The sequence below is a fragment of the Nicotiana tabacum genome, chromosome 13, assembly GCF_000715075.1.
Source record: "Nicotiana tabacum cultivar K326 chromosome 13, ASM71507v2, whole genome shotgun sequence".
In the NCBI taxonomy this organism is placed as follows: Eukaryota; Viridiplantae; Streptophyta; class Magnoliopsida; order Solanales; family Solanaceae; genus Nicotiana; species Nicotiana tabacum.
Window position 1 is genome coordinate 15,432,500 of NC_134092.1, and position 21,681 is coordinate 15,454,180.

The 21,681-nt window shown below is 41.8% G+C and overlaps 1 pseudogene; it reads right to left on the minus strand.

Moving 5' to 3' along the window:
• Nucleotides 1-6,865: 6,865 nt before the first annotated feature.
• On the minus strand, nt 6,866-6,964 carry LOC142168552 (small nucleolar RNA R71; annotated as a pseudogene).
• Between the last annotated feature and the right edge of the window lie 14,717 nt (nt 6,965-21,681).

Below are 21,681 nucleotides of genomic sequence, written 5' to 3' on the forward strand. Positions count from 1 at the left end.
TCCAGTTTTGCCCGAAGGGAAGAATCATGCCAAAATATTTCTTGCAAGATCATTCCATGATGTAATAAAATTAGCCGGTTTCGTCTTCAACCATTGCTTTGTTTCGCCCAACAGAGAAAACGGAAACAATGTGAGCCTCACATAGTCTGGAGTAACTCCGTTAGTGATACATGTATCACTAATCTCCAAGAAGTTCAGAATGTGTTGTTGTGGATCCTCGTGTGGAAGACCCATAAACTGCCCATTTTCATGTAGTAACTGGATCATACTCTGTTTTAGCTCAAAGTGCCCAGTGATTCTGGACTTCACAATGTTGGAGGTGACATTAGCAATGCTGGGCATCGCCATCTCCTGAACAACCATATGTTGCTTTTCTGTCATATTCACAGGCAATTGAACAAGTTCCTGGAGATTATTTGTGTCCCTTGTAGTGTTTTAAAAGGCGTGGGCATAAGGCGAGGCATTTTACATATGCCTCAGCGAGGCATAAGTCCCGAGGCATGGGGCGTAAGCCCCATAGATATTTAATTTTTAATATTTTATAAAATAATATAATTACAGTAAATATTTATAAACAAGTAAAATTGCATAAAAAATGAAGAAAACTATAAATATATATATATATATATATATATATATATATATATATATATATATATATATATATATATATATATAGAGAGAGAGAGAGAGAGAGAGAGAGAGAGAGAGAGAGAGAGAGAGAGAGAGAGAGAGGTACTTCATCCCCACAAAAAACTACTCAAATAATCTATTATACGCTACTTAGAAGCTCAAGTAACTTGAGTTGAAAAGAATAAAGTTTTCTACATGGAGGAACAAAAAGGATGACTAACCTTCAATAATTGGGAAAGACCATGAATTGGGGCTTCAATTAATAAAAAATGTCTTGACTTTTAAATTTAATACATTTCAATTCCTTTTTAAAATTTTTGAGTAATTACCAAGTTGAATTTTGAAATTTGGGTATTATATGAAGGACTTATTCAATAAATTTTATTTTAATTTGAAAAAATCTTTGGCGATTACGCCTCACTAAAAAAACTCGCCTCAAACGCCCGGGCATACGCCCCGAATTGAAGGGCGTACGCCTCATGAGACTTTCGCACCAGGCCATCGCCCCGGGGAGTTTTTGGTACGTCTCGCCCCAGGGAGTTTTTGGTACGTCTTGCCCCAGGGCTCGCCCCGAAAACGCCTTTTAAAACATTGGTCCCTTGCTTCTCTCAAACTCATGTGAAATGTTATTTCAGGTTCGAGGTCAAAGCCTTGAAGTCTATCCCTGCTCCTGACCCTTCGCATTCAATCAAGGTTCCTGAGAGCAGAGCAACCAATAAGAAATGTTAGACTTGACGAAATAAACAACTAAAGACCCTTCGCATTCAATCAAGTTTCCTGAGAGCAGAGCAACCAATAATAAACGTTAGACTTGACGAAATAAACAACTAAAGTAAAAGCTAGTAAAGTAATCAATATTCAAGTCCCCGACAACGGCGCCAACACACAAGTATAGATTGTCGTATATGTAATAAAATGATAAATCGAGTGTCGAAACAGAGACTTATGTTAACTACCTACTAATTTCATCAAGATCGTTATTCAGTCGAGTCAATTAGAGTTTAAGAGTGTGAATATACTAAGCAATAATTGTAACAAATAACTAATTAATTAAACAAAAAATAGTTGTTGTGTATTCAGTAGAGATGAACATTTCAGGGTTGCGATCGATTTATCAATTCTATTGCATTCTAATCAACTCTCTCTTTCATACAATTCGCTTATGGTTGCTAATTAATCGAGTAATTGCTCTCTTAGTATTCTCCTGAATTACTACTCGCCTATTCAAAATAGATTGCCTATATTCCTATGGAATCAATATCTTAAGAACGCATTAAGATTATGATATTCAAATTGAGCATGGTGACTAGGTATATTCCTATCCTAACCACAAATCCCTCCCCTTCCCCCATTCAGAATTAAGATCATACCCTCTTCAATTTTTCTCTAATCTAGATGTAGATTTCCCAAGCATATCATAGATAGTAAATAGAACCTAACTATTAGCCAGACAATTAAGTAATTAATCATAGAATTGAAAAAATAATCATATATAACGAATTATAATCAAGGTTAAATAGAACCTAACTATTATCAACTTCAAACAATAATATTCATGTTTAAATCACAACCCCAAAACTTATGGGTTTTAGCCACTCATGATAAGGTTAAACAATTTCACAAGTGTTTGAATAGCTAAAAATACTAAGAAAGATGAAGAAAAAGTGAGAATCCTTGCTTCCGAGTGTTCCGTGCTTTTGTTTTCCTCTCAAAGTGATATCTCTCCCTCCAAAATAGGTTTAGACTTCTCTTTATAGGAGTTGGGGGTGTATAGGGCTGAAATAGCCTTGTCCTGGGCGAAGTGGGATAGTTTTCCGTCACCCAGTACTGCCCAGGGTAGCGCGGGGCGCTGGAAAATTTGTTGCTTCCAAGGGAAGAAGAAACAGAAAAGGAAGAAGGGAGGGAGATTCCAGAATTAATCTAACCAACTAAGAAAATAAAGAGACGACTTCATTGCATGAGCCCTAATAGATTGTGTTTCTCCTCTATATATAAGCATCTTTCCGGGGTCCCAAAGGTAATTTGCCAACTCTCCAAATGTGTCTTCCACCGTAGCCGCATTCCGGTATTGGGCAGACGTCAACCCCAATAATAAAACACTCTGGAAGTCCACATAGGAAAACACTTTTGTTGCCGTTGGAGACATATAAATTGAAAAATATGGATAATGTTTTTGAGAAGAAGGTAAAATCAATGATAACATTATTGGTATTCGATATGATTACTTGTAAGCAACAGATATTGGCAGGGGCCGACCATACCTAGTGGTAATCCTTCGTAGTCTTCCGCCCAATTAATCTTCACATATTGTAACATTTAACGTGTTGGAGGATACATCCCCTACCCTTCTAGTATTATTATTGTTTACCCTAAAAACAAATAACAATTTAAGTTATATGTGGTTTTAAGGATATGTAGATTAATTCAATACGAGTTATTAATGACATTAGATTAAGCAAATAAAAAATATAATAGATGACCAAACCAATGATAAGGATAATTTCGAGCTCGGTTGATGGCTCGATGAAGAACCTGCCCTCGATTCCAAGTTTATACTTATGAAGAACTTAAGAACAAGAATAAGAACTTTGAACGACAAAGAGAATTGAAATAAATTGCCTTGATATGCATGTTACAATGTGTCCCTGAATAATAATCTTTTCCTTTTATATAGTTGGGGGTTTTACCCTAGGTATAATTCTTAGAAAGGTAGAGATCTTTTGTTTTGCTAATCACTGATTTTCTACCGATACAAGCCGAGATTCACGCCGTGATATCTAGTTGGGCACGGACATCACGACCCTCTGTTAGTCGTGTGTAGTTGTTTGTTAATGCCCTTCGAAGTCTTAATCCTCGAACCGGACCCGGAGGACATGGCCTTGATACCCCCGAGGGCAGATGTTTTTCCTGAGACCCGATACGAGTGCTCCTCGCTCTGTCTCCGATTTATTACGATCACGTTCCTGCTCTGTTTGGATTACCGGGAAATCGAGGTGCTTAGTGGGCCTAGTTTTACTCGTATACAGATAGTCCCCTCATTTCTCAAAGAGTAGGTTTGCCGAAACGATGGGAAATGACAGATGGCTCTGGTTCCTTCCTTTGTACGTTATGATGAGGGAGCCGAAATGTGCTATCAATCGCGTCGATCTGACTTTGGACACGTGTCACTCACCGGAAAGTTGCATCCGAATGCGAAGCGTCAATTGTTTCCCTATAAAAGCTTCCTCCTTTTGTCCTTTTTCTACTTTTCGAACAAATCACTACTTTCGAGCTTTCTAGCCATCATCAAACCTTCATATCTCCATCATTGTTCTTCAATTTCCATAGTAATATCCATATTTTTGGCCACATTTCCTCCAAATCTTCATACTCTGTTCTTCATCTTCAAAACCCATTTTCCCAAAATTTCGTGTTCATTTCTTAAATTTCAAACACTCCCCAGATGGCAAGGGCAAAAACATCAAAAATCGTTCCTTACCAAATTGTCTCTTCATCTTCTCAACCGGCCGCTGGTATTGAAGCGGTTAACCCTGAGGTGGTTGCCCTCGAAATGGCTTCCCCCGTTGTGGCTGCTAACGAACCGGCCGCCGAGCCTCCCTTATCAGCGTTCATCCCCGGGGGCTGCTCGATTTATGATGACTTTAAAGTCGATAAGCCTTCACACAAACAGGACCAGGGCGAAGGAGTCTCGAGATATATATGTTCTGTGACTGAAGATATTCTTCCCATAGTTCGTAAGGACTGCAATTGGGAAGACAAGAACGTAGTAATCCTCGGGCCCGAGGATGCCGTTACTACCCACATGGAGGGGTACTTAAGTATTTACACTTATCCCTTCACGTTGGGCCCGATGGAGCTAATTGTTCTAGATGTTTTCAAGAGGTACAAGGTGTGCCTCAGGCAAATCCACCCATCATTGTGGAGGATCGTGACCCTCCTCCGTTACTTCATAAATAAGATCGAGTCTCGTTGGTTCACGATCGACCATCTGCTTGGATTATACGGTCCTCGGATGTTTTGAGGGGGTGATGGTAGGCTATAATCTCGTATTTTAGTCACTTATTGCAGTCCAATTTACTGCACTTTAACTGAGTTTGAGCTTTAATTGCTAGTGTTTTGCACTAATTGTGTATTTTATGCCTTGTAAGAGAATTTCGAGCTATGTAAATGTTATGGATCTAATTCGAGTGATTTGGAGCTTTGAAGTCTGAGTAAAAACCCAAGGGATGAAGCCTGGATTGCGTTCGGGGGTCGAGGACCAAGTCTGGATGTCAAAATCAAAGCAAAAAGCCGGACTATGAGAAAACTACACTAGCGCGGCGCGTGGGGCAGCACGTGGCGCGCCGCGCCGCGCCTGTGTAAAATCCTACCTTATGTCTGAAATCAACTCTCTAGAAATTCCCACTAATGCCCCGCATGGCACGTCGCCCCATGCAATGCACCTGTGCAATGTTTACAGAGTATTTTCCTATTTAGCGCAGGAGAAAGTATTTTCATCTAGGCCCGACCCTACTTGGTATAAATACATAGAAAAATATTATTTTGGGGGACGTTTGACATATCTTAGACCTAAGGAAGCTAAGGAGGAGTGGGAGAAGAAACAACACCAGAATTCATCATTCAATCCTCACTCAAGGCATGAGTTTGGATCGTTTTATATTTTTCTATACTTTAACTATATTTGTGATAAATTACTCCATGCCTATGGAGTATTTTCCTTTAGGATTTGATGGATTTGGTGTATTGGCATTTGTTTGTGGATTATAACTCTAGTTTTATGTATTGAAGCATTTTTTGATGATTTAATTATTTCATCTATATTCACTTATTCAGGTAATCGAGAGAGGCATAACTTGTGATATCTTTGCATTCTATTGTTGGTTGAGTTCATTAATTTTTCTTAGTAATCGAAAGAGGCTAGTTAAATCATTAATCAAACCTAGTTAGGAGGATAATCGAGAGAGGTTCTCCTAAAGACTAATCCACTACGCATTCTTGCATGTCTTCACTGAGCTTAAATTGGTTCATCTTGTGAGGTTGAGACTTAATCGAGAGAGGAGTTTCTACTAGACGGTTGAACTAATAATTGAGTGAATTGGGGAGAATCACTTGAACATTAGAAGTGAATTATCTAGAGTTAGATCCCAAACAATTGTTTTGCACCTCTTCTATCAAAACCCTATCTTCTCCCATTGATAACCTTCTTTGCTCATCACTTGCGTCGATTGTCATTAGTCAGTAGTTTAGACTCTTAGTTAATTTTAGTTTTAATCACATCAATCTCAATTGTTGATTCTCCAGGATAGTAATTAAACTACAAATTACGAAAATATTATTTAACTCCAATCCCTGTGGATACTATACTATACTATACTATATTCGACTAGCGAGCATATTTAAGTGTGTGTTTTAAGCTCGTCAAATTTTGGCGCCGTTGCCGTAGATTGAAAATCAATAGTGTTTGAAATAGTTGTAGTGCTAATTCAGGAATTTTTATTTTTATTTTTATTTTTCTCTTTTTACGGCTGGTGTTCTTTGACTGTGCGTAGGTTGCAGGTAAGAGTGGTGCATGACTCGATCTTCTGGGGAGGAAGTGCTACTATAAAAACCAGAAATTGAAAAATAACTGTGACAGCTGAGGAAGGAAAGAAATCTCCCTGAGAATATAGAGAAGGTTAGGCAATCCTCGACCAAAGAAATTATGGCGGGAGATGATGATAATGTTGATTTGGCTGCAAGAGAGGTAGCCCAGCAAAGAGAAAAGGCTGCAAGGGATGCCGAGGAAATAACTCTTCAGAATGCACAACTTATCTACGAGGAGGAGAGGGCTCGGAGAATTGTTTAGAATCAATCTTTGGGTGATGGGAGACCACTTGGAGATTATGCTAGACCAATCTACAACTAAGTCTTATCAAGTGTTAGACCACCTCCAGTGGCTGCAAACAATTTTGAATTGAAGAAAGTGTTGCTCCAAATACTGCAAAACTGTTGTGTCTTAAGAGAGAAGATGAACGAAGATCCAAACACACATCTGATGGACTTTAAGGAGATTATGAACACCTTTAATTATAATGGTGTGTCACAAGATGCAGTGTACTTAAGGGCATTCCCCTTCACTCTCAAAGACGAGGCAAAGCAGTGGCTTCAAAGCTTGCCCCATGGATCAATTAGAACATGGGAGGAGATGACCAAAATATTTCTTGATAAATATTTCTCCTCAGCTAAGATGAGCAAGTTTAGAAGAGAGATCCATAACTTCTGCTAGATAGATAATGAAACTATGTTTGAAGCGTGGGAGAGGTTTAAGGAATTAGTTCGAAAGTGTTAACATAGCGGAGTTGAACTCTGTATGCAACTCCAGGATTTTTGGAATAGTTTGACATCGGCCTCATGTAGAACATTGAGTAATACAGCTAGAGGACCTTTGATGAATAAGACACGAGAGGAGATAGTCATTATTCTCAATGAATTGTCTGAAGATGCAAATCAGTGGCCCTCTGAAAGTGCTGAAAGAAGAAGGGAGAATGGTGTTCACCAGGTTGAAGCTAACACATATATGCAGGTACAACTTGATGCCATGGCGAAAGAGATAAGGAAGATGACCTTAGCTTCAATACAAAGTGAGAATCATGCAACTTGTGATATATGTGAAAGATGACACCATACTCATGAGTGTCAAGCCTCAACTGAGGAAGTAAATATTGTGGGAAATTATAACTTCAATGCAATGGGTCAGAAGCACCCTAGTTTTTCATGGAGTTCACCTGGGAGTACTGCAAATACATGGCAACAAAACAACTCAAGATTCCAGGGACAAGGAGCTCTAGGCTTCTAAAATCAGCAAAGGCAGCAGTTTTAACCTCAACAGTCCTATTAGCCTGGGCTAGAAGATCTGATGAAGTCCTTCATTGTCAAGACAGATGAGAGGTTAGATGCTCATGGTGCAGCTATCAAAGAACTTGGCACAGGGTTGCAAAACTTGGAGAAGCAAGTGGGACAAATTACCACCATATTATATGAGAGAATCCTAGGTACTCTGCGAGCTGATACTGATTGAACCCCCAAGGAGACAGTAAATGTTATAACTCTGAGAAGTGGGCAGTAGTGAAAGAGCCCACCCCTATCCAAAAAGAGGTGGTACCTAAAAAAAAAGTGGGGAACAACTGAAAAATGAAGTTGATAAGAAGAAGAAAGGCAAGAAGGGAATTAAGAAAAATAAGAAGGAAGAGAATTCAAGAAGGGATGAATCTGAAGAGAGCAAGCACACGCCTGCTTTACCTTTTCCCCAAAAGCATAGAGAGAAGCTGGACAAGCAATTTGAGAGATTTTCAGATATGCTGAAACAAGTTAATGTAAATTTGTCATTCACAGAGGTGCTCTCCAAATGCCAGCTTATGTAAAATTCTTCAAGGAAATCCTGACAAAGAAGAGAAGGATAGAAGAGACATCAATGGTCAAGCTCACGGATCATTGCAGTGCAATCTTACAAAACAAACTCCCGCAAAAATGTGGATATCTAGGGAGTTTTACTATACCTTGCTCTTTAGGCACTATTAAATTTGACAAGTCTTTATATGATTTTGATGCCTTAATTAATTTAATGCCTTTGTATATTTATAGGAAGCTGGAGAATAAGATTGGAGGGATAAGGTCTGCACCAATATCTTAGTACCCGGCATACCAAATAACTATCATACACAGGGGGATAGAGGAAGATGTCTTAGTTCGGGTAGATAAGTTTGTATTTCCTGTAGATTTCATAGTGGTGAAGATGGAAGAGAACAAAGAGGTCCCCCTTATCTTAGAAAGACCATTCTTAGCAACGGGTAGAGTAATATTGGATATACATGATAGAAAACTCATGCTTAGAGTGGGTGAGGAGACGTTAACTCGGGGGTGAGAAAGGAGAAGCCATTTGTAAGTGTTGAGTGGAAAGTGAAGAGTTCGAATGAGAAGGCTCCAATCATTGAAAAAGATAAGTGTGGGGTGTACCCCAAGAAGGCTGAGAAGAAGTTGTCTTCATAGATGTGCACATTGGTTCGGGCGCGTGGAATGGAGACCGACTTTGATTCAGACCCTGATTAGAGATTCATGAAATTTTCTTTACCTTATGCTTTTTAATTGTGTGTCATGGGGACATGCCACAACTAAAAGTGTGGGGTGGGGGATAGTTGTATGTTGTATGTATATATGTTAGTTTAGTTTTTGTGTAGTTTTTGTGATGAAGATCCCTTTCACTCCTTTTTCGATGGAGTGGATTTGTCCGCTATGTAAGACTTCTTCGGTCTGGGTGACCTGGAAGTTCCGAAGAAAGACACTTCCTCGAAAGCTGGCGGGACGAGCTCGAGCCCGAAATTAGTCAATCAGTTCCTCGCTCTGAGCGTGGACCCTGGCCGTAAGAGGTCGATTATACTGACCGTAGTATGCCCGGTGACCGAGGAGGACCAGGAAACAATGAATGTAGTGAACGTGCCATGCCTTTTCAATGAGGCGCAACAGGCGCTGAACCGGGTAAGGCATCATTTCTTCCATCTGTCTATAGTTATCTGTGCTTGATGTTTCTCATATTTGCTTTGTCTTTTTGCATGCCTCGGTACTTCACCTCGAGAGTTTCCTCCAATACCGGGTTGAAGTCAATCAACCCGAGCTCGAGATCAAGGAGATTGTCAAAAAAGGGACATGTACATGCTTCTTAGTGAATAGCATGATGGAGTCGCCAAGAACCTCCAGGCCGAGCTGGATGCGGCTAAGAAAGAGGCATTGGCCTTAAGGCCGGAGCGTGCCTACTTGATGGAAAAGTTAAAGGTTTTCGAAGTTAGAAACGAAGGTCTGGTCGCGGAAGCTAACAACAATACTTCGCAGGTCCCGCAAAGATACGACGGGTGGAAAAACAAGATAGACTTGTTGGCCTTGGAGAAAGAGACTGCCCAGGCCAAGCTGTCTTCAGTGGAAGTTCTGTTTTAGGTGGTGAAGGGAAGGCCGACACATGTGCTCGACAAAATGAGGACCTTCAAGCTCAACTTGGCTCAGCCATCGTTGAACGGGATGCCCATGGAAAGGAGCTCGAAATAATATGGTCCAAGTTGGAAGCAACCTCGGCTGATGTTGACGAGATGATGGCCCAATAAAAGGCTGATATTGAAGCAGTTGAGGCCCACCTAAAGACTACTTTTGAGTATGCGAGGCGGCTTTCCTGAAGGGAGACCCTAAAAGAAATACATGCCTGAGGCTTCCACCTATATGCCGAGATCAAAGAGGCAAAAAGAATCGAGGTCGAGGCTAAGAGGCTAGTTGAACCCCGAGGAGAAGAGAGCTTCGAGGGCTCTAAATAATCTGAAGGCCCTGACGGTTCTGGTGACGAGTCGGGCTCCGGTGAAGATCAGGCGAAGATGCCTTAGGATTTTCTTTTGTTTTTGTATCTTGTACATATACTTTGTTGAGGCCGTTTTTAATTGTCCTTTGTAAAGATATTCCGAAATATATAAAGTTTTCCCTTTTGGCAATTTTCAAGCCTATTATCTTCCGCATTTACAGAATCAAACGTAGTACTAAGTCATTTTTCGGAGGTCCGAACAAGACCTATCCTCGATGCAATTTTTGTTTGAACTTATGGAAGCTCGGAGTGACTGAAAATTTCTCCAAGATGCTTGTTTAAATGTTTTTAGATTATATATTTACCGATGGTAACCTTTGAACAGGTTTAGAATGTTGTGGAAGGCCTTATGTTTTAATTACGGGATTTGAACGTCTCCGAACCGTTTTTAGGGCGGCCGTAGCCTTTTAGGTTTAGGCACTGCCTAATAGGTTTTGTGCCTCCGGGTTTCGATAACCCGAGCCGCCCAAACTTGTCTTGGACAGAAATCCCCGAGTGGCGGTAGCACTTTGGACTCGGATAAGGGTGGCCCTTGGGCTCGATAGTTCCCGGGTCGGAATAGCCCTTAGGCTCGATACTTTTAAGAAGCAAAATATGTTTGTTAGCAAGGTAGACATTTTCTTTCATTTCTGAGTGTAACATACAATATTGTAAGCATTTAAAAGCTCGTATTATGGCTGAGGTGTCTTATGCGGACACGATTCATTTGACAGTTTGGCCCTTACAACAAATCCTATCCACCGAACCTAGACTGTTCAAGCACAAAGTTTCCTTCCTTGCTAAAAATCTTGACCCGAGGGTGATGGCCCCCAGTATTTGAGGTCGATCTTCGAGAGGGCTCGTATACTGTTCATGTGACCATTGACTCCGATTTAAAATCGTTCTTCGACTCTAAGTTAGCATGATTTATTGTTGCCTCGTTAAAAACCTTACTGGAAAACCTATTTGGGACAAAACCGATTCAAGGGAAAAAGAGTGCAACGCGTGCTTTTAGACTTAATAGCTACATTCTATTTTGGTTGTTGCCTGCAAGTGTTAGCTCAATTAGTAATATAAAAAAAGAAAGTGAATGAGGTCGTACCTTAGCAGTAGTATCGTTTTAAGTGGGTCACGTTCTAGTTGTTTAGTAGTTGTGCGCCATTTCCTTCTTCGAGTTTATACGAACCTTTACTAGTAATATTGATGACTTGATATGGTCTTTCCCAATTCAGTCCCAGCTTCCCTTCGTTCGGGTTCTGGGTGTTCACTATTACTCTTCTTAACACCAAGTCCCCGATATTGAAGTGTCGGAGAATGGCTCTTCGGTTATAATATATTTCTATCTGCTGCTTCTGGGCGGCCACCAGGACAAAGGTGACCTCGCACCTCTTATCCAGTAGTTCCAAGATCGTGCTCATGGCCTCACCGTTTGATTCTTCAGTTGCATATCGCAACCCGGAGCTTGGTTTTCCCACCTCAATTGGTATTAGTCATTTGGCACTATAGATCAACGAAAACGCAAAAATGGAGTGGCCCTGGTACTGGATTTTGCGGTCATGCAGCATGCCTACAAGACTTCGGGCAGAATCTCCTTCCATTTTCCTTTGGCATCGGTCAACCTTTTCTTAAGGTTTTGAAGGATGGTTTTGTTCGTCAACTTCGCCTGTCCATTCCTACTAGGATCATAGGGTGTTGATAGGATATTTTTGATCTTATGGTCCTCGAAACATTTTCTTACCTCGCTATCGATGAACTGCTTCCCATTATCACCTACTATCTCGGCCAGTATACAGAACCGTCATATTATGTGGTCCCAAACGAAGTCGATGACTTCTTTTTCTCGGACCTTCTCGAACGCTTTAGCTTTGACCCATTTAGAGAAATAGTCAGTCATAAATAGTATATATTGAGCCTTACCGGGTGCCCATGGTAGGGGACCGACGATGTCCATTCCCCATTTCATGAATGGCCAAGGCGACATGATCGAATATAGTAACTCCCCGGATTGATGGATCATTGGTGTGTGCCTATAACAGTCGTCACATTTTCGCACAAAGTCCTTGGCATCGTTTTCCATATGGATCCTGTAATAGACGACTCTGATTATCTTACGAAACCACGATTCTGCCCCCAAATGACTTCCGCAGGTGCCTTCGTGAACTTCCCTCAAATCATATTCGGTGTCTCCCGGCCCCAAGAATATGATGAGTGGGCCATTGAATATTCTTCTAAATAGAGTATCTTCAGACATGCTAAACTTGGCTGCCTTTATGGGCAGAGCTCTCGATTCTTTGGGATTCGAGGACAACTTCCTAGTCTTTAAATAGTTTATACACTTGTTTCTCCAGTCCCAAGTTAAACTCGTTGAGTTTATCTCGGCATGTCCTTCTTCCACTACTGATTTCATGATTTATACGGCCGTTCCCGAGCTGAATTCATCATCATCAACCGATGACCCCAAGTTAGCCAGAGCATCGGCTTCGCTATTTTGATCCCGGGGCCCGTGGTGTAGGTTCCATTCCTTGAATCGATGCAGCGTTACCTGTAGTTTATCCAAGTATTTTCGCATCCGTTCCTCTTTTACTTTGAATGTCCCATTGACTTGATTTACCACAAGGAGGGAATTACATTTAGCTTCGATCACTTCGGCCCCCAAGCGTTTAGCCAATTCGAGACCTGCAATCATGGCCTCACACTCGGCCTCATTGTTAGTCAATTTCACAATTCTAATAGATTGCCTAATAACATTACCTGTAGACGGCTTCAACACGATGCCGAGTCCGGACCCCTTTGCATTTGAGGCACCGTCCGTAAAGATGGACTAGATTCCCGAGGTGGTCCTCGAGGTTAATAAAAATTTCTTTTTGACTTTGGGTATTAAGGTCGGCGTGAAGTCTGCCAAAATTTGAGATTTGATGGCGGTTCGAGGTCGATATTCGATATCTTACCCGCTAATTTCCACGGCCCATTTTGGCCAATCATCGTGAGAGCTTAAGTTTGTGTATTATATTCCTCAATGGGTAAGTACTTACGACACATATGGCATGTTATTGAAAATATGGCTTTAACATGATATGAACCGACCCAGGGCTCTTATGGCATTGAAAATATGGCTCTTCTTCAATAATGAGAAAATTCGATGGCTCTTATCAGAGGACCTAGATATGAACCGACCCAGGGCGGCTATGCGCCCCGTTAGCCTTTGAACGATCTTGACATTGTCCACCACGGTGATGTCTTCTATAGCTTTAATTTTGTTGGGATTAATCTCGATCCCCCGGTTGGACACCATGAATCCAAGGAACTTCCCGGACTCGACCCCGAATGCGCATTTCTCCAGGTTCAGCTTCATATTGTATTTTTTCAATATGTTGAAGGTTTCCTGTAAATGTTTCAAATGGTCCTCTGCTCGCAGAGACTTAACTAACATGTCGTCAATGTAAACCTCCATTGATTTTCCTATTTGTTCTTCGAACATACGATTTACTAGGCATTGGTAAGTGACACCGATATTTTTTTAGTCCGAACGGCATTACGTTATAATAATAGGTGTCGAATGTAGTGATGAAGGAAGATTTTTCTTGTTCGCCCGGGTCCATCCGTATTTGGTTGTACTCGTGGTCAGCCATCACATCGATCATGAGATCAATGTTAGGCAAAGGAAAAGAGTCTTTAGGGCATGCCTTGTTCAAGTCATTGTAATCTACACACATTCTTAATTTATTTTCCATTTTAAGAATTACCACTACTTTAGCTAACCAATCAAATGCATGTTTAACTTGGGACTGAGGCCTCCTCTTCTGTTTAACCGGGCAGAACAACGAATCCAGGCTCAGCTTGTGGGTAGTTATTTCTAGCGGGATCCCGATCATATTAAGATGGGATGAAGCGAAACAATCTATGTTAGCTATAAGGAATTCAATGAGTTTTTCCTGAGCTCGGGACTCAATGTTAGTTTGCCTCTGAACACAATCAGGGGCGAAGCTATAGTATAGCAAGGGTGGTCAACTGACCACCCTTCGTCGGAAAATGTCGGAAAATTAACACTGTGTATATAGGTAAAACTTTGAATTTATATGCATGTAATACATATTGAACACTCTTACAACAATGAAGAATCATAGTTCAGTGGCAAAGGGTGGTCAAGAGGGCCTCATGGTCGCGGGTTCGAGCTTCACTCTCCACAATTTTTATTTTTCTTGTTCAAGTTTGAACACCCTTGAAATATTTTCTAGTTTCGTCACTGAACACAATCATATAATAATTTAAATAAGTCGTTTCACTTTACAATTACGTATTCATTTTGCCATCATTTCTATTTTCTAGCTAGCTAGTTAATGTCGGTTGATAATCGGAACCGACAACGTAAGGGACTGTAATTTTCTTTCATTAAAAAAAGAAGAAGAAGATAGCTTGATAAATTTGTCTGTATCTAATTTTTGTTCGATTGGGAGAGAAGAACTAAAGACATTCTGCGCACGTGAGATTGTCTTATGAACAAACGACCAAAGGATTTTTAGTTTTTCAATCAAATGATTCTATTTGTTTATATTTAATTATTGCATGCATGAATCATGGGGTTGTTGCCTTTATCTAGGAAGCTTCCATGCATTAGAGTTTTCTTATAATTTATTAATTGAATTGATTTTACCATTCCCATGCACATTTGCTCCCTCTGCTGGTTGCCAATGGACATTCTTGGAATTTGAAATATCTTCATGCACATTTCTTATTCTTAGAAATCAATTCTCATTCTTACCTAGGGGTGTGTGTCGGTCGGTTCGGTCAGTTATTATAAAAGTACGGTTCAATTTATCGATTTTCGATTTTGTAATATTAATAATCAAATCAAACCAAAGTATTTACGGTTCGGTGCGGTTTTTTCAAGGTTCGGTTCGGTTATTTCCGATTTAGTTTTTCGGTTATTAACGGTTCAAGATTTTTATATCCGATATAGGCTACGGATCTTTAATTGTAGTAATTTTTTTCACTGTTTCTAGTTAGCAGTCCGACACACTCGAAACACCAGTTATACCACTAGATTTTAAGCCTTCGCAATGCATGAAAAAGAACGGAAAAAAGATTGCAGAAAAGACTGCAAATCTCAAACAGTAGAGCATTCTGCAAATACAACTTCTCAACTCAAAGAACCAAAGACTAACACCTAATTTGGGCATTTGGGCTTAGTAAGACTAATAAGCTAATAGGCTAATAGGCTTAGGTACAGATGAGTTTGGGTAACTTGGGCTTCAGATAGGTATGGGTAGCGTAAGTCTGTAGGCCAAAGATGGGTATGGGTAGCGTAAGTCTGTAGGCCGAAAATTTTGGGTATGAGTCCAAAATTTCGATTTTTTGGTTTAACCGAAAACTGAAATATCAAAATCGTAAACCGCACCAAAAAATCGAAATTTAATAATTTAAAAACCGCACACTGACCGAATAACCGTTTAAACCAAAACCGAAAAATCAAAATTCACGGTTCGACCGGTATTATGCCCACCCCTATTCTTACCTATTTAAGTGAAATAAACCAACAATAATATATTTAGTGTATTCTCACAAATAGAGGTGTATACTGACGAAACCAAGCCCATGGGACACCTCGGTTTCCGATGAAGTAAACGAAGCGAAAGACGTGACGGTAAGGAACCGGAATAGAGGTAAGGAGCCCCTCGAGCTGGGGTCTAGACAAAACACCTGCCCTCGGGAGTATCGGGGCCATGACCCTCAAGTTCGATTCGAATCCCAAAGGCCTCAGAGAGCATTACCAGATAATCGAGCACAACCAACAAAAGGTCGTGATATCCGTGACCAGTCGGATGTCACGGCGTGAATTTCGACACGTATTTCTATAACACACTCTTTTTTATGCTTGTTCTTTGAGCTTTTAATTTCAGGTCAAATTAAAAAGGTCGAACTCCCAATCTGCCTATTTCAATGTGGATGCTGAGTCCGACCACCATGGCGAAAACAACAACGTGGTATCCAGCAACGAAGTGCCCCCTGCTGACGCCAACGGAGTCCCAGTCACTGATCCGATTAATGTTAACTCACACGTGACTATTGAAGCAAACTTGCATACTGACACCGAAAATAGCATTCGCGGGGGAGCCCGGCCGATAACCCGGAGTACACACGACGGCGAAGGTGATGGGATCAACTTGCGTGTGATCTTTGAAATGTTATAGATTCAACATGCAGCGATAAACTAGTTGCAGAACCAAAGCCGAGCGCCCAGCAGAGTTGAGCCCGAATCATCCCGAAAAAATGCCCGTAGAAATGAACCGGCCACAGAAAGGTCGGGTGAAGCAGAACCTGGACCAACCCCGAGATAATAAAGATGCTTGAGGAACTGACAAAACAGGTGAAGTCGGGAGAAAAGAAAATCGAACCCAACGACAAAAAAGTGGAGACCTATAATTCCAGGGTCGACCAAATCCCGGGAGCACCACCGATACTAAAGGGCCTGGATTCCAAAAAATTTGTCCAAAAGCCTTTCCCTCCGAGCGCAGCTCCGAAGCCGATCCCAAGAAAGTTTCGTATGCCCGAAATTTTGAAGTATAATGGAACAACCGATCCAAACGAACAAGTGACCTCTTATATGTGCGCCATCAAGGGAAATGACTTGGAAGATGATGAAATCGAATCCGTTCTACTGAAAAAGTTTGGAGAGACCTTGTCGAAAGGAGCTGTGATATGGTATCACAACTTGTCCCCTAATTCTATTGACTCATTTTCTATGCTTGCATATGCCTTTGTAAAAGCGCACATCGGGGCCATTAAGGTCGAGGCCAGTAAATCAGACCTTTTCAAGGTAAAGCAAAGAGACAACGAGATGCTCAAGGAATTCGTATCGAGGTTTCAAATGGATCGAATGGATCTTCCTCCGGTCGTAGATGATTGGGTCGTTTAGGCCTTCACCCAAGGACTCAATCCCCGAAGCTCATTGGCTTCACAGAAATTGAAGCAAAATTTGATAGAATACTCGGCGGTAACTTGGGCCGACGTCCATAACCGGTATCAATCCAAAATCAGGGTCAAAGACAATCAACTCGGGGCCCCTTCCGGGTCCGTTTATCCCGTCAGGAGTAGTGACAGATCCAAAAGGGCCATCGATCATGAACCGAGATCGAACATAGACCGTTATCAACCATACAATAGAGATCGAAGGGGTAATGAGTCCGGACGCAACACTTGAGAAGTGAAAGGAGAAGCGACCAAGGTCATATTAACCGGTGACTCGTGAGCAAAAACGGTTTTGACATACCCATTAGGTCTAAGGAAGCACCAAAGTTATCGGAGTACAACTTCAACGTCTATGCTGTCGGCATCATATCATCCATCGGATGCATCAAAGATACTAAGTGGCCTTGACCGTTACAATCTGATCCTGCCCAAAGAGACCCCAACCTAATGTGTAAATATCATGGCACTCACGGCCACAGAACCGAAGATTGCCAACAGCTGAGAGAAGAAGTAGTACGGTTATTCAATAACGGATACCTCCGAGAATATTTGAGTGATCGAGCCAAATATCACTTCAGGAACAGAGGCTCGAACAAGCATATGGAGCAAGAGGAGCCTCAGCACGTCATCAACATGATCATTGGTGGGGTTGACGTCCCCAGGGGCCGATGTTAAAGCGCACTAAAGTGTCTATTACAAGAGAAAAATGGACTCGAGATTATGTACCGGAGGGAACCGTATCTTTCAACGATGAGGATACTGAAGGCATCGTGCAACCACACAATGCCGCACTGGTAATATCTGTACTCATAAATAATTCTCAAGTTAAGCGTGTGCTAATTGATCGAGGTAGCTCGGCCAATATCATCAGATCGAGGGTCGTGGAACATCTGGGTTTACAAGACCAAATTGTACATGCAGTTAAAGTTTTAAACGGGTTTAACATGGAATGTGAGACCACTCAAGGGGAGATAACCCTGCTAGTAACCACTACCAGAATCGTTCAGGAAACAAAGTTCTACGTGATCGAAAGAGATATGAGATACAATGCCCTGTTCGGGAGGCCTTGGATTCACAACATGAGAGCAGTACCCTTGACACTACATCAGGCGTTGAAATTCCCCATAATGGGAGGGATCAAACTAGCTTACGGAGAGCAATCAGCTGCAAAAGAGATGTTCGCGGTCGATAAGGTGGTCCCGGTATCCGCACTCTCGACATCGAAGAACCTGAGTTCGGTCACCAAGAAAGAAAACAAATAGAAATCATCGACACCAGCCCCGAACGAACCAAAAAATTAGGGGACGGTCCAAAAGGATGATTACGGAGTCCCCGGTTCTTTTATAGCCCCTGACGATTCCGATGCCACCAAGCCGACGGTTGAGGAGCTGGAGCAAGTCATATTGATCGAGCACCTGCTCGATCGGAAGGTATACCTGGGCACAAGTTGAGCTTACGTTCAGGAAAAAACTTATTGAATTTCTTATAGCTAACATATATTGTTTCGCTTGGTTCTATCTTGACATGACAAGGATCCCGCCAGAAATAACTACTCACAAGTTGAGCTTATAGCCGCCTGGGCACAAGTTGGGCGCATAGCCGCCTTGGGTCTATTCATTTCAAAGTCCTCCGATAAGAGCCATCGTTTCTTCTCATTATTGAAGAAGAAGAATAACTTCTTCTGGACCCCGGAGTGCCAGCAAGCTTTGGAAGAACTCAAACGGTACCTTTCGAGTCCGCTTTTACTTCATACTCCAAAGGCATACGAGCAGGTATACATGTACTTAGCGGTATCCGAGATAGCGGTAAGTGGAGTCTTAGTCCGGGAAGAAGAACATATGCAATTCCCTATATATTATGTTAGCAGGACTCTAGGCAAGCCCGAAACGAGGTATCCTCACCAGGAGAAATTGGCGCTCACTTTGCTAAGCACCTCCAAGAAGTTAAGGCCATATGTTCAATGCCATCTCATATGTGTCATGACTACTTACCTATTGAGGAACATAATGCACAAACCCAAGCTCTCGGGACGATTGGCCAAATGGGCCGTGGAAATTAGTGGGTACGATATTGAATATCGACCCCGAACCACAATCAAGTTTCAAATTTTGGCAGCCTTCGTGGCCGATTTCACGCCGGCCTTGGTACCCGAGGTTGAAAAGAAATTGTTGTTAACCTCGAGGACCTCCTCGGGGATCTGGACCCTCTTTGAGGATGGAGCTCTGAATGCAAAGGGGTCCAAACTCGGCATCGTATTAAAGCCACCCACGGGTAATGTAGTTAGGCAATCTATTAGAACTATGAAATTGACTAATAATGAGGCCGAGTATGAGGCTATGATTGTAGGTCTCGAACTGGCTAAATGCTTGGGGGACGAGGTGATCGAAGCTAAATGCGATTCCCTATTTGTAGTGAATTAAGTCAATGGGACGTTCGAAGTGAAAGAGGAACAAATACAATTCCCTATTTGGGGTCGTCGGTTGATGGCGATAAGTTCAGCTCAGGAATGGTCGTACAACTAATAAAATCAGTAGTGGAAGAAGGCCACACTGAGATAAACTCGATAAGCTTAACCTGGGACTAGAGAAACACGTATATAGATTACCTGAAGATTGGGAAGCTACCCTCGGATCCTAAAGAATCGCGAGCTCTGCGCACGAACGCGGCGAGGTTCATCCTGTTCGAAGATAACACCCTATTCAGGAGAACGTACGATGGCCCACTCACCATATGTATAGGACCGGGAGACACCGAATATGTCTTGAGAGAAGTTCACGAAGGCACCTTCGGGACCCATTCGGGTGCCGTTGGTTCGTAAGATAATCAGAGCCTGCTACTACTAGATCGACATGGAGAAAGATGCGAAGGAGTTCGTACGAAAATGCGACGGATGTCAGAGGCATGCACCGACGATCCATCACCTTGGCCATTCATGAAATAGGGAATGGATATCGTCGGTCCCCTACCATGGGCACCCGGTAAGGCTTACTTTATATTATTTATGACTGACTATTTTTCTAAATGGGTTGAAGCTCAAAAATTTGAGATAGTCAGAGAGAAAGAAGTTATTGATTTTATTTGGGACCACATAATATGTCGGTTCGGAATGCCGGCCAAGATCGTATGTGACAACGGGAGCAGTTTATCGGCAGTAAGGTAAGAAAAGTTTTCTAGGACCATAAGATCAAAAGGATCATGTCACTACCCTATTGCCCTAATAGGAACGGACAGACGGAGTCTACAAACTAGACCATACTCCAAAACCTTAAGAAGAGATTGACCGACGCCAAAGGAAATTTTTCTCGAAGTCCTGTGGGCATACCATACGACCTCAAAATATAGTACCGGGGCCACGCCGTTTTCGTTGATCAATGGTGCCAAAGCACTAATACAGGCCGAGGTAGGAGAGCCGAGTTTCAAGTTATGATATGTGACCGATGAGTCAAACGGTGAGGCCATAATCATGAGCCTAGAACTATTGGACGAGAGGCACGAGGCCGCCCTCGTCCGGTTGGGCGCCCAAAAACAAAGGATCGAAAGGTATACCAACCGGAGAGCCAACCTTCGACACTTCAATATCGGGAACTTGGTGTTAAGAAAGGTGACATTGAACATCCAGAACCCGAACGAAGGGAAGCTAGGACCAAATTGGAAAGGTCCATATCGAATTATTGAGATTACTGGTAAAGGTTTATACAAACTCGAAGCAGGGAATGATGAGCAGGTACGGAACAACTGGAACATAACCCACCTAAAACAAGACTACTGCTAAGGTACGACCCCATTCATTTTTTTTATTATTACATATATTGCGAATGGGACTAACACTTCCAAGCAACAACCAAATGGAGATGTAGTTGTTAGGCCTAGAAGCACGCGTCACACTCTTTTTTCCTTGACACGATTTTGTGCCAAATGGGTTTTCTAGAAAGGTTTTTAATGAGGAAACAGTAGATTGTGCTACCTTAGAATTAAAGGTCGGTTATGAACCGATGTCAATGGTCACATCAACAGTATCCTAGCCCTCTCGACAATCGACCTCAAAACTTTGTGCTTAAATAATCTGGGCTAAGTGGATAGGATTTATTGTAAGGGCCAAACGATCGAATGAACCGTGCCCACGTAGATTACCTAAGCTATAACAAGATGCTTGTATACACTTACAATCTTGTATATTACGCATAGGAATAAAATAAAGTTTCTACCTTGCATATATATATATATATATATATATATATATTGTCCCTTAAGACAATTACATTTTGTTCCTTAAGGATATCGAGCCCAAGGGCCGCCTCTATCCTGATCCAATAGATCATCCCCACTCGGGGATTGTCGTCCAAGACAAACTTGGAAGGCTCGGGCTATTGAAGCCCGGAGGCACAAAAGCCTAGTAGACAGTGCCTAAACACAAAAGGCTACGACCACCCCAACTCGGGGACTATCGTCCAAGGCACGCTCGGACGGCTCGGGTTATCGAAGCCCGGAGGTACAAAGCGTATTAGGTAGTACCTAAACTTAAAAGGCTACGGCCACTCTAGAAATGACTCGAAGACGTCCGAAGCCCGTAATCAAAACGTAAGGCCTTCAAAAATCCAAACCGGTTCAGAGGTTACCCTCGACAAAATTATAGTCTAAGAATATCTAAACAAGTACTTTAGGGAAAGAATCCAATTATACCGAGCCCCCACAAGTTTCAAACAAAATTCACATCGAGAACAAGTCTTGTC